The 12603-nt window shown below is 62.5% G+C and overlaps 1 protein-coding gene across 6 annotated transcripts in view; it reads right to left on the minus strand.

The window, feature by feature from the left end:
* TNS3 (tensin 3) overlaps positions 1-12603 on the minus strand; it is a 107835-nt gene that overhangs the window by 86708 nt on the left and 8524 nt on the right. Inside the window, exon 1 of one of the 6 annotated variants that reach the window (XM_079786488.1) lies at positions 5529-5546. The exons of the other annotated variants lie outside the window; for them this stretch is intronic. The gene's annotated coding sequence lies outside the window, so the exon portion shown is untranslated. Of the gene's footprint in view, positions 1-5528; positions 5547-12603 lie in introns of those variants that run through there. 6 annotated transcript variants of the gene reach the window in all.

A 12603-nucleotide genomic window follows, 5' to 3' on the forward strand; every position in this document is an offset into this window, starting at 1 on the left:
GTGCATTACATACACGAATCAACCATTAGCAGAACGGCAGGTTTCTCAACTGGAAAAAAGCAGGCCCGGCCGGCAGGCTCAGTGGTTGAGCATTGACCTATGAACCAGGAGGTCACGGTTCGATTCTCAGTCAGGGCACCTGCCCAGGTTGCAGGCTCCATCCCTAGGAGGAGGCGTGCAGGAGGCAGCCGATCCATGATTTTTCTCTCATCATTGGTGTTTCTATCTCTCTCTCCCCCTCTCCCTTCCTCTCAGAAATCAATAAAAATTTTAAAAAAATAGCAGTGAGAAGACAGCGGATCAACATAAAACACGGAGGAAACTGCCAATCTAGAATTCTGTACCCAGCAAAAACACCTGTTAAAAATGAAAGGGAAGTCAAAAGTTCTTAAGACATACACAAGCTTCAGCCATTCCCACCTTCCCATGTGCGCTGACCATCCCTGTGTCTCCTGCTGGTCAAGCTCTCTGCTGGTGACTAGAGTTCCCCTCGTGACCATACGCACCCCCACCCCACCCCCCCACCCCAGGGCCTTCCTGAGCCAAGCTCCACAGCAGTCCTCTCTTACCCACGTAGCTCCTGGTGGATTTTTTGTCTGTGTTTTTTTTCATTCTCACCCGAGGATTTTTTGTTTTTTTTTGAGAGAGAGAGTGAGAGGGAGGAGGATGGGAAAGAGCAAAACACTGATGTGAGGGAGACACGTCGATTGGGTGCCTCCTGCACTCACCCTGACCTGGGCTGGGTCGTATACCCTTGACCGGGAATCACACCCATGACCTGCGGTCCAAGGGCTGACGCGCTGACCCCTGAGTGACCGACCGGCCAGGGCCCTCGTGGTGGCGTGTTGGTCTTGTCAAACCTGTCCAGCGAGGGCAGGTGTCCTGAACCACACAGAAGCCGTCACACGCTCCAGGCCCCGGAAGTCACGAAGGACACAGCCTCCTGCCGGTGAGCGGAGCTGCGGTGAGTGAGCAAATGCTGGCCGGTGTGAGCACTGGCACCCGCCTGCGGGGGGCACCTGGGCAGAGGTTTAAAGCAGCTCCGCCTAAGCCGCAGCCCAGACCAGGTAAAGCAGAGCCCCTGCTGGTGGGCCGGGAATGAATGTTTCAAAGCCGCCCCCGCCCCCCACGGCCACCGGGACTCTCACGTGCAGCCTGGATCGAGAACCACCACGAGGGAACAGACCACCACAGACATGTGTCCCAGCCCGGCCAGCATGGCTCAGCGTTTGAGCATCAGCCTATGAACCAGACGGTTCGCTTCCCCGTCAGGGCACATGCCCTCTCATCATGGATGTTTCCCTCTCTCTCCCTCTCCCTTTCTCTCTGAAATCAGTAAAAATATATTAAAATCAAAACAAAACAAACCACACAGCCAGGGGCTGAGGGGTATGTGCTCTGCCGGGTCCCGTCCAGCTCACGCTTAGACACGGGGGGTAAGCATTCAGGCAGCTGACACACGCCCCCCCCCCTCAGCTGTAGTCAATCCCCAGCTGGCACACGTTTCCCCCCAAACCTCGGCAGCTGTGTCTACGCTCCTCTTCCGTCTGCACCACCATGGCCCCGACTCAGGACACGGCCCTTGTCCCTGTCCTCCCAGGCTCTGCTCGGCGCTGAAGACAGTGAACTGCGGGCCTCCGTGAATGTGTGTTGACCGAATGAATTGGCCATAGTCTGTGGGCCAAGGCAGGACACTGTGACCTTTGATTCCTTACAGATGTGATCCCACCCGGGAGGAGGGGCCCGTGTTCCTGAGGTCCTGCTGCAGCAGGAACAGGGCGACGGCGGAGCCGCTGTGGGGCTGAGCGCCGGCCTTGCTGATGCCCGAGGACTCGCCGCAGACCGCGCGGCCACATCAACCTCTCTGCTGAAATCGGCCGGTGGCCTGGATCAGACGCCTTTGTTCTCACCTGAGATACACTGTCATTTCTCCCAGAGGCGGGCTGTGAGCGTGGGGGAGGGGAGGCCGCACGCGGGAGCCGTCAGCAGGCTCAGCTCGGGAATCTGAATGGCATTTAGTTGCTGGGAGCAGGCGGCGGGAAGGAGAGAGCGGAGCTGCTGGCTCCACAGGGCGCCCTCAGGGGTGCCTGGCAATGAGTGCCCTTCTGGATGGTGAGGCGTTTTTAGAAAGAAAAGTCTCTGCAAATCTGAGCAAGGACGCGCTGGCGTGGGTGCTGGGCCGCAGCCCGCCCTCCGCTCCACCCTGACCTCCGGCCTCCGTGCCGGGCTCCCCAGGAACGCTGGGGTGACACCCAGCCATGCACAGGCTAGGGCGGCACGGCCCTGGATCCCTCCTCTCAGGAAAGAGGACTCAGGCTGCGTTCCTATCTGGGAAACCTCGGCACGTTCCAGGGAGGCAGCCGCGGAGCGAAAACACCACTCAGCTCCACCGGGAACTTCCCCCTCAGCAGGGCGGACCCCAAACCCTGGGGTATCCTGTCTGGAGACGGGTCCAGCACTGGTGGCCACAGGACCCAGAGGGGGACGCCCTTCCCACACCTAGCGTCCCCAACTTCCCAGCCCGCATCTGGCTGCTGCCTGAGCATCAGCGCACAGCTGAGTGATGGGAGGTGCTGACACTGGGAAGAGTCCTCAGGGAAGTTTCTGGGCAAGTGGCCGCGATAAAGGCCTGAAGATTAGACTCAAAGAAAGGGCCGCCGAGCCCCGCCCCGCATTTGCTGGTTCGAGACCCTGTGGAGGAGGGAGGGGATGTAACGTGCCCGTGAACTTGCAACAGGCCAGCACAGCCCACATCCGCACAGAGCTAAGAGCCTTTGCAAGAAACACACGCTGCTGTGAGTCCATCTCGGCCCACGTCCCGCTTCCGTTCCGGGAAGCGTGCTGAGAGGCAGCTGGGTTAGAAAGTTAAAGCTGTCTCCCTCTCTGTGGGGCTCCCCCGGGCGCCCCCCGCCCACCAGGCAAGATCCCCCTTCCCGCTCTTGTCCTCTCCTGCGTGCACACACCAGGGAACACAAGCGCACACCGCTGGGCATAACAGCGCGCACAGGCACGCGCAGACAGGGGCGCACGGGCACGCGCACAGACCAGGGTATGAGCACGGCATGCGCGCGCCAGCAGGAAAGAGCTGGGGACAACCCCGCGCCTCGCCCCTGCCCCCGCCTCCCCCCGCCCCCGCTCGGAGCGCCCCACACCCACTCACTTGGCGCCGGTGCCTGCGCTCCCGGGTCCGGCGCATGCATCCTCCAGGCGGCCCCCGGGTCAGGGCGCGCAGCCGCATGGCCTCTCCCGGCGCCCTCAGAGAGCCCGGCCTGGCCAGGCAAGCCGGTGGCGGGCGAGGACCCTCCGATGGCGGTGCCGAGCAGGAGTGCCGCGGCGCCTGGGAGTCCCAGGAAAAGTTCGACGCCGGAGGCTGGAGGGAGGCGGCCGCCACCTCCACCTCCACCCCACCCCGCAGTCAGAAGTCAGCGGCGGGAACAAAAGCCAGCGAGCAGCGAGCACACGGTCCCCTGGCGAACCTCCATCTGACACGAATTAGCCCTCCCTCCCCCGCCGACCCGCGGCTCCAGGGCCTCCACGCAGGCTGCTCAGCCAAATCCAGGGCCTCGGTGCGCTACCGCACCGCCCCGGGCAGGGGTGCTGCAAGCCTCCCGCGCCTTTGGCGAGGGTGCAGCCTGAGCGGGAATTCAGACCTCTCCAAGAACGCACATCCAGGCGCTTAAAACCAAACCCTCAGGTCTTGGACTGGGGGTTTTAAATCCTGAAGCCATCCAGTCACCCCCAGTAAGCTCAAAGCAAGGGGTTAAGTACCTCCCACGCTGTGGGGTGCCGACCCCAGCCCCTCCCCGACCTCCCCATCCCCAGTGCCACTGAAAAGTCACATTCCACTTTCAGTCCTGTTTTCTTCTCTGGGTTTGCAATTTTACTTTATTATATATATATATATATATATATATATATATATATATATATACACACACACACACACACACACATATGCAAATATATATATGTGTGTGTGTGTGTATATTATTGGTTTCAGAGAGGAAGGGAGAGGCAGAGATAGAAACACCAATGAGAGAATCATGGATGGCTGCCTCCTGCACGCCCCCTACTGAGGATTGAGCCCACAACCCGGGTGTGTGCCCTGCCCAGAATCCAATCAGGGACTCTTCAGCCTGCAGGCGGAGGCTCTGTCCACAGAGCTAAACTGGCCGGGGCTGGGTCTGCAGTTTCAGAAGGAAGTGTAAAGCCTGGCCTTTAGGAGGTGACGGTGACCAGCATGGTGGGGGCGGGGGTCACATGACCAGGGACCCAGGCACCTGGGAAGTCCCTTTGCCTGAAGGACAGCCCCAGGGGAGGTGGGCATGGTCCACAGAGAGCCTGGCAGAGCCCGCAGGACTGAGCGGTCAGGGTCACCGTGACGGGTGCCACCACCAGCAGGGAGCTGGGCTCTCCACCAGGGGACGCTCTGGCCTCCGGGCGACGGCAGGGAGGAAAGGCTGCCCAGCCGGTCGACACATCGGCTGAGGCCACCCCCCCCCCACCCCCCCGTGGGGCGCAGTGGCCCTCGGACCCCGCCTGCCTCGGTGCCCATGGGCGGGCGGCTCTGCCGACCAGTGGCGCGTCCACGGTGCAGGCCTGTGTGGGTCTCCCCCTCCCCCCTCAAACTCAGATTGTCGACTCTGCTTGCAACTCCTGATGCCTGGCCCTGGAGTGCAGTCTGGGTGGCCAGGGCGGCCTTTATGGCTAACACATGTGCGCATTCCAGCCCCGGCTCGCGGCATTAACCGCTCAGGCTCTGGCTGAGCACCGCCCGTCCGGTCTGCAGGAGGGGGGAGGGGAGAGACAGCCCAGCTACCACAACCTCCAACCACAGACGACCGAGGACCGGGAGCACCCGTGCGGCTGGCTCCTCACCCAGAGACGCTGGCTCCTGGCGTCCCCCCCTCACAGGAGGCCTTCACTCAGCTCCGTCCGTTCCGTGTCTAGACCCGCTGAGCACGGCCACTCGGCGTGTGGTTGGCAGACACGGCCCCACCCCTGGGACCGCAGGGCCCCCAGAACACACCCGAGTGGCCTTCTGTCCGGTTCCCCAACATCTGGCGCAGACAGGCGCAGGGGGTGGGGACGCGCTGAGCCAGCAGCACGCTGTTCCGTCTGGGACGCCGGGTGCAAACGCCCTCCCAGGAGTCGGCGAGATCCAGCGGACGCCGGCCCCGCAGCCAGCAGGAACCCACACGGTCTGGCTGTGTGAGCCCTGATGCCCAGGCCGGCCAGACTGGGCGACTCCTCGACCCTCTCCCACGTCTTTAAAAGGCACAACATTCAGAACCGCCCCCCACCCTTCCCCCCCCCCCCCCGGATTACTAATAAGTCACGTCTGTGATTCACCTCCCACAGCAGGTGAGAGTTAGCCGTCAGGACGTGGTCTCAGGCCAGGCCCAGCCACTCAGTCTGCAAAGTGAGCTTCCCCAAACTCAAATCAGGGAACCCTGCCAGACTCCCAGCTCTGCCAGCACCCTCCCCCCCCCCCGCCCCGCACCATCCCTCCCTCCAGCCCGGCTTACACCCTCGGCTCTGCCCGCTCTGAGCCCTGCAGATCCCTCTGCGCACTGCAGATCGCGGCCTGCGCCCAGGTCTCCGTCCAGCCAGCTAACCAAAATCTCTGGGCCTTGGCTACCGAGTCCCAGGCAACCCCAGCCGCCCCCCCCCCCCCCCCGACGGGTCACGCGGCTTCTTTTAAGGAACAAGGTGGTGCCCCCGACACCCTTGGCCTCCGGTCTGGCACGTGCCCAGAACCCTCGTGCTGGTCCTCATTCCCGCCTCGCCCCCTTCACTTCCTTCCCGCTGCCTCCAAACAGCACAGAACGCGCCTCTGGGCAGTCGCTTCCACGGGGGCTTCCCCTCCGCTCAGAACAGCGACCCTGTCCCTTAGGAACGCACAGAGCAGAAAGGACTCAGGGCACCCCCTGGTGACTAGGGCACCCCCACCCCCGTCCTGACCAGGGGTCTGCCCCTCCTCGGCCTTCCTGACCCTCCGGCCTCCTCAGTCGGAGGAAGAAGGGCTGGGGGACATGGGCCGCCTCCGGGGGGGGGGGGGCGGCGGGCAGCCCAGGAGGGTGAGGCAGGAGGGGCGCGGGGCTCCTGCCTCGTGGACACTGAGGCCCCCACCTCAGAGAGAGGAGCAAACCCATCGCCGCCCCCCTCCCCGCCCCCGTCCCTGCTCTGCCCCTCGCAGGCCCGAGCTCCGGCTCCCAGAGAAGGGACTGACACTCTCCGCCCTCCTGAAGCGCCATGGCGGGTAGAGGTGGGCCGGCGCAGACACCATCAGGTGGTGAGGGAACCACTTCTCTCCTCAGGGGGCCGGGCAGGGCCCTCCGGCCTCCGCCTCCCTCGCATCTCACACTCAGAGGTCCCGGAGCCGACCCCCACAGCTCCCCCACCCTCCCCCGTCCACTTCGTCCGCGGCTCCCCACAGAGCCCTGGCCCGCGAGTGGACAAGCGAGCCACGCCGTCCTGTCCTGACCTCGGAGCTGGGCCGCGGGAAGGGGCCGGAGCCCACGCCCGCCTCTGCATATCACCGAGGCCAGCGCACCCCAAAGGGACCGTCAGCTCCTCAGAGGGGCTCGAGACGCTCCCCGCGGGACGGACTCCGCCGCGCTGAGCGCCCGCCCCGCGTGGACAGAGGCGCATCTGCTTCCTGGTTCCCTCCGCCTTTCCACGCTCCCCCCGGTTTCAGACACGGCCATTCACAGCGATCATTTCATAGCAAGCCACTAACTGCTTACAGCTACACACCAGGAAAGCTGTGTTCACATGAGGGTTTTTTTTAAATTTGTTTTTGTTAATCCTCACCAAGGGTATTTTTCCCATTGATCTTTTTCTTTCTTTAGAGAGTGGGAGGGAGGGAGGGAGGGAGGGAGGGGGAGAGGGAAAGAGTGAGAGAGAAACGTGTGGGTGTGTCTCCCTGAACTGGGAGGGAAGTCTGCAGCGTGGTCAGGCCTGGGGACAGACCTCGAGAGCCGGACGGGACGTCCTGTGTCCGGGAGACCAGCAGAGCGGGTCCGGGAGGGGTGCAGGAGGACACAGTCCCCTCCACCCACTAGAGGCTCCGCCCCAAGGCCCCACACCTGCCAGGCCTGCTCGATGGGACGAGGACGGGGACAGAGTGCCTCAGAGACCTGGAATTGACCCGGTTCCCCAGACACACGAGGCCCCCTGTTCCGGCCTGGACCAGACACGCACACCCCAGGAGGCGTGGGCCAGGGCACGGGATGCTCTGCCCCCCGGACCGTCTGCGGTCACTTGCCAAAATGGATAAGTCAGCGCCGCCTCGGGGAGTCCTGGCGTGCCCTCCGGGGGGGCGCACGAAGGGCCCGGGTGAGGCCCCGCGGACTGAGGCAGGAGCCCCTCACAGAACAGCGTGGATTCTGAGGAAGTTGGGTGTTCTCACCAATTAACAAGTTTTAACTCCCTATTCCTGGAGCTTTTAAAAAAGCAAACGCTGTTTATCGTGTTGCCACTGTGCGTCTGTTTTTACTCTCGGGCGGGCGTGATGGCTTGCTTATCATTTCAAACCCTCATGTCGCCCTGGCCGGTGTGCTCAGTGGTTAGAGTGTCGGCCTCAGACCAAAGGGTCTCGGGCGCCATTCCCAGGCAAGGGCACCCCCCTGGTTGCAGGTTCTATCCCTGGCTCAGGTTGGGGCACGTGCGGAAGCCACCAATTTATGTGTCTCTCTCACATCAGTGTTTCTCTCTCTCTCCCTCTCCCCCTCCCTCCCACCCTTCCACTCTCTCTAAAAAAACAATGGAAAAAATATCCTCGGGCGAACATTACCAAACACAAATTTTTAAAGAACCCTCATGTTAATAAAGCTTTCCTAACTCACAGCTTTAAAAAATTAGTGGTTTTGCTTATGAAATGGACACTATCAGTCCCCATGCTTACGCTCCTTTTCATCACGAGTGAGCATGTGACCACACGGACACGGTCACGCGGGTGGACGCCCGGCACGCCACCACGCTCGGGAGTGAGGAAGATGCCACGGCCCCGTCCGGCAGAAAACCTGCCGCAGATTCCGACTGGGAGGACGGAGGACGTGACGGGGTCCACCCGCGTGGTCGTGTCGGCGTGGTCACATGGCGACTCGTGCCGAACCCCTGAAACGGTGCTGTGTCCGTTGTCCCCGAGTTAAATGAGTTAAAATGGCACATAGTCAAGGTCGGGGAAGCATGTTCATCTGGTTTCTGTGAGCAGAGTCTCAGGCCGGGTCGGGGAGGCCGGGTCGGGGGAGGCCGGGTCGGGGGAGGCCAGGTCGGGGGAGGCCGGGTCGGGGGAGGCCAGCGGGGGATCCGGGAGCTGTTTCACTAGCGCTGCATGTGCACCCCAGCCGTGACCTCACAGGAGGCAGGGAGCGGTAAAGCGTCACACGCAGAGCGGACAGACGTTCGGGGTTTGGGTAAAAGGTGAGGTGTCTGCGTTTCCGAGCGAAGGACAGGGCTCTCCACCCTCCTCAGGATTTCCACCTCCTGCGGCCGCGGAGGCGCTCCGGTCAGGGCAGCCGGAGGGACGCTCCCGGGCAGGCCCACTGGGGCTGCACCCCACACGGGGCCGGACCTCAGCTTCCTCTCACGTGTCCACCGCGTGTCCACGGGGACGCACGTTATGTCGGGAATGAGGACCATAGTCAACACAGACAGACACGGGTCAGGCGGCCCCACCCTGCGGCCACGCCCGGGCGGGCCCTGGAACTCCGGCTTCCTATCTGCTGCCCTTTGGTTTCTGATTAGCTGATTGTCTGTGATTCACACCCTCCACCCGCCCACCCGTGACCCCAGCTCCCTGCGGGGACAGAGAGGGCAGGCCGGAGGGGAGGGGCCCTGGTGGTCGCACAGCCTGTGCCACGTGCGAGGGCGGCCTGGGGGCACGGGCTGCTGGTGCAGACATGACAAAACCAACTCAGAGCTTTTCTCCTTCTTTTCCCCGGAGGCTGTTTTGGCTGCAAGACAGACTGGAGCAGAATAGCCGGGATTTGACACATAAAAGGACTATTAACGAAGCGGCCATGTTAATCTCAGGCCAGGAAGCCATCTGGAGTTCAGCACCCAGGGAGCCGGCGGCACAAAACACAGCCGACAGCCAAACCCCTGCTCTGCCTCCATCGCAGGAGTTGGCGACACGCCTATACATGCACACACACACGTGTGTGTACCTTGCAGCCATGCATGGGTACACTTGCATGCACTTATACGCAGCACACATGTGCATGCACAGGCATGTGTATAGATGCATGGAGACATGTGTGCACATACATGCACACGTGCACACCTAAAGGGGAGGCAGTAGGGTCATGTGAAGGGTGTGCTTGGATTCTCCCGAACCCCAGTTCCCTCTTATACGGAACAAGCCGCACTGGCTGTGCTTCTCCAATCACTGAGGTTTTGTGAGTGTTTTTACACACAGTGACAACCTGTAGAATGCTCTGGAATTTTTTCATCGCAGCTCAATTTTGTAAGCACTGACTGATTTCTCTGCCACCAAACAGGACACTCCAGGGCATTCGGAAATGTCCGGAATGTTTTTAATCCTCACCTGACTCCCAGTGGGAGGAGGCGAGGACACTGTACGGTGATGGCCAAGCCTCCAACCAGGAGCGATTCCACCCGAAACGCTGCGATGTGTGCACTCACAGCCGCTCTGGCGTGTCTGCGGAATTTTCCAGAGAAAGCCTAACCGTGGAAGGGTGCCCAAGTTCAGAAGGCTGGGGTGAAGGAGGGTGTGAATGGTCCGCTGGGAACCCCCACCGGCCTGGACCCTCCCACCCAACACGAGGACCGCCAGCGGGGCTGGGCCGGACCCTCTCCTGGCCTCCCCCTCCGAGGTGCATGCTCCCTCAGGCAAGAGCAAGCCAGCTGCCGTCCGGGCCCCAGCAAGCCCCTGGCTGGCATCAAAGCAGCCAGGTAACCCCCCCTAGGTAACCCCACCAGGTAACCCTCCCAGGTAACCCCGCCAGGTAACCCTCCAGGTAACCCCCCCAGGTAACCCCCCCCCAGCCAGGTAACCCTCCCAGGTAAACCCGCCAGGTAACCCCGCCAGGTAACCCTCCCAGGTAACCCCGCCAGGTAACCCCGCCAGGTAACCCCGCCAGGTAACCCTCCAGATAACCCTCCCAGGTAAACCCGCCAGGTAACCCTCCCAGGTAACCCCGCCAGGTAACCCTCCAGGTAACCCCCCCAGGTAACCCCGCCAGGTAACCCCCCCAGGTAACCCTCCCAGGTAAACCCGCCAGGTAACCCTCCCAGGTAACCCCGCCAGGTAACCCTCCCAGGTAACCCCGCCAGGTAACCCTCCAGGTAACCCCCCCAGGTAACCCCGCCAGGTAACCCCCCCAGGTAACCCTCCCAGGTAAACCCGCCAGGTAACCCTCCCAGGTAACCCCGCCAGGTAACCCTCCCAGGTAACCCCGCCAGGTAACCCCGCCAGGTAACCCCCCCAGGTAACCCTCCCAGATAACCCTCCCAGGTAAACCTCCCAGGTAACCCTCCCAGGTAAACCCGCCAGGTAACCCTCCAGATAACCCTCCCAGATAACCCTCCCAGGTAACCCTCCCAGGTAACCCTCCCAGGTAACCCCCCCAGGTAACCCCCCCCCCCCCAGATAACCCTCCCAGGTAACCCTCCCAGGTAACCCCGCCAGGTAACCCCCCCAGGTAACCCTCCCAGATAACCCTCCCAGGTAACCCTCCCAGATAACCCTCCCAGATAACCCTCCCAGGTAAACCCGCCAGGTAACCCCGCCAGGTAACCCTTCCAGGTAACCCTCCCAGGTAACCCCGCCAGGACGCTTCCTCACAGATGCTCTCTCTCCTTCCCCTGCGGCTTCCCTCCTTTCAAGACGACATGACTCTCCACAGAGGGTCCCACCCCACACCCAGGCACCCCGACCCTGGGTGCCCCCTCCCCAGCAGTGCCTCCAGCCCGGCCGATGAGGGCAGAGAGGCCACCAGGGTTTCCTTCTAGGAAGTGGGGTGCACGCCCACCTGCCTTCACCTGCTTGTGAAGTGAGACTCTTCCTCGCTGAAAGCTGGGCCCCAGTCGCCCCCACCCCCCCAGCAGGCATCATGTGCACGGAGGAAGGACAGGGACGGGGTGGGGGGTGGCCTCATGCCCGTCCTGCCTCTGTCCCGCCCACTGGCATCCTCGTGGGGTCTCTGTGCACCTGGAGGGAAAGCCGGGCCCCCCCATAGGTCGGAGTTTGTGTCCAAGAACCGGGGCGGGGGGGCTCTGCACCACCTCAGGGGGCCCCACCCCAGGGAGAGTTCGTGGGCCAGGGCATGGGAAACCAGCCGGACGCCCCCCCCCCCCCGAGCCCAGACACCCCAGGGAGCCCCAGGAAGGCGCAGGTGCCAGCTTCCATTCACACAGACAGCGGTGGGTGCATCAAGTGAACACGCAGACACAGGGCCCCACACTCCTGCTCACGGCTGACGGTCATGGCTGACGGTCACGGCTGACGGTCACGGGGACCAGAGGCGGGTCAGGATGAGGCATCATGAGCGTCGTGACCTTTCGGTGCAGGTCCCAGGGCCACACATGGAGAATGGGGGCCAGAGGCGGAGCCAGAGGACGGTCCCACCAGCCAGGGCGACGGCCTTCCTGCTCTCCTTACCTCAGGCCTCGGTCAAGGTCAAGGGCATGACCCCTGGCCCCCTGACATCAATCCCAGGGCTCTGACGGCTGCTCTCTGCTGCAGGCACCAGGCGAGGCCAGCAGCCGGGGCCTCGTTAGCCTGCGGTTCTGAGGCCGGCTGGGAAGGACGGTGAGGCCACCAGGGACGTCTGAATACAGGGACTGCCTGGCCAGGGTCAGGGGAGGCACCGCAGCTGTGGGAGCCGAGTGCATGACTCCCAGGGGGTGCAGGTGGCTGAGGAGCGGAGACCACGCTGGTCCCCTTCCTCAGGGAGAAGGTGGGGTGGGGGGGAGACAAGGATGGCAAAGCTCGATAAACGCCCAATCTGGCTGCTGGTGTCAGGACCTCCTCCTTCCGCTTGGGGACGGCTTGGAACTTATCACAGGGGAAGGCATTCGGGACGGGAACAAGCCCGCCCTGGCCAGCGTGGTGAGAGCGGCGACCCGCACACACAAGGGTCTCGGGTTCGATTCCCAGTCAAGGACACAAGGGCTCGTACCTGGGCTGCAGGTTCACTCCCCAGCCCATCGGGTGAGAGGCGACCAGTCGGGGTGTCTCTCTCACCTCGATGTTTCTCTCTCCCCCGGCCGCTCGAAAAAAGTCAACAGGAGAATGATCCTTGGGTGAGGGTTAACAAGAAAAATTTAAAAATTAAAAAATCCTATATAATAAAAGCCTCATATGCTAAATGTCCGACCATTCATTCGACCCTTTGACCCGTCGCTAGGACCGGTAGATTAGCTTGCTGCTGGGGTCCGGGTGGTCGGGACTGGGCGAGCTGGGCGGGACACGCTCTGACGAATCCGTGCACGGGGCTGGTTTCAGCCCGGTCCCCCAGGCCAGGCCGGGGCAGTAATAATAAAAGGAAACAAGCCCAACACAGGGACCCTCAGCTCAGGCGTGCACAGAGCGCCACTCAGAGGGCACCGCCGCCCGGCCGGCCTGGCTCAGGG

This window comes from Cnephaeus nilssonii (assembly GCF_951640355.1).
Source record: "Cnephaeus nilssonii genome assembly, chromosome: 12".
In the NCBI taxonomy this organism is placed as follows: Eukaryota; Metazoa; Chordata; class Mammalia; order Chiroptera; family Vespertilionidae; genus Cnephaeus; species Cnephaeus nilssonii.